The sequence below is a fragment of the Trichechus manatus genome, unplaced genomic scaffold (assembly GCF_000243295.1).
Source record: "Trichechus manatus latirostris isolate Lorelei unplaced genomic scaffold, TriManLat1.0 scaffold00245, whole genome shotgun sequence".
NCBI lineage: Eukaryota > Metazoa > Chordata > Mammalia > Sirenia > Trichechidae > Trichechus > Trichechus manatus.
The window spans coordinates 504,045-505,036 of record NW_004444181.1 but is presented as its reverse complement, the minus strand read 5'-3'; positions in this window follow the sequence as shown (position 1 = coordinate 505,036).

Sequence of the window (992 nt, the reverse complement as noted above, 5' to 3'; positions counted from 1 at the left end):
CCATCAGGTGCAAAGTGCAAATAGGCATTGAATGAGTCCCACCTGGTGGACAGATGTGCAAGGGAGCAGAACTGACCCATTGCTGGAATGTGGCTGCAGGTAGAACATGGGGATGGAAGGGAGAGAATGGAGGGAAATACGGAGAGAGGGAGAGAGAGAGAGTAGGAAAGGAAAGGAGATCACTCCATACCAATGATGCATTCTTGGAATATGGGTGGAAGGTCAGGCATTCCAGTGGCTGGATTTGGTGCTTTGAAAACAATTCAAGTTCCCACCTGTACAGAAAAGCAGACTTGTTTGGACACACACAAAAAAGAAGAAGAAATCAAGACCATATCAAATTTTTTTTTATTGTTCCAGTCAAAAAAGAGGAACACCTCAATATGTAAACAGTTTCCCTAACACAGCGAGTTCTTCAAGATACATCTTTTTTTTTTTTTTAATTCTAAAAAAATTTGGCATTGTAGTGAATTTCTCAGTACATATTTTTGTGCTTTCGCAATTAGCATGCTTTCGTCTCATTGTCCGTGCACAGACATACTTGGAATTGAGTAAAGCGAGTTACAAAAGGATCGAAAAGTGAGTCAGGAGCCAAACCAGTACTTTAGCCCTCCCTGGCTTTCCTTTTTCAAAAGTTTGGTGGAAAGGCTGGCAATATTGACTTCAGAAGCAAATCTCAGCTACTTTATAATGAAAAAAGTGAGAAGCCTTGGTTGGATTCTCGAAAGATGCAGTTCCTCATTTTCTTTCTGTTCATCTCTAAAGGATCATTGGTTTCGCTCAGAGAAAACTGTATTTTGTGCATTGTATTAATATCTATAAATCTGCCCTATGATAACCCTTGCTTTATGGTTTCTCTGCACTTGTAGCGTACTATGACATACTCCACCAATGAGTTACTCTGTTTTTCACGAATCCACTGAATCATTATAAAGCGCTTACAGTTTTGTGAAGGCCGTTTTGTTTTCTTCCAGTGAAATTTATTTATTTTT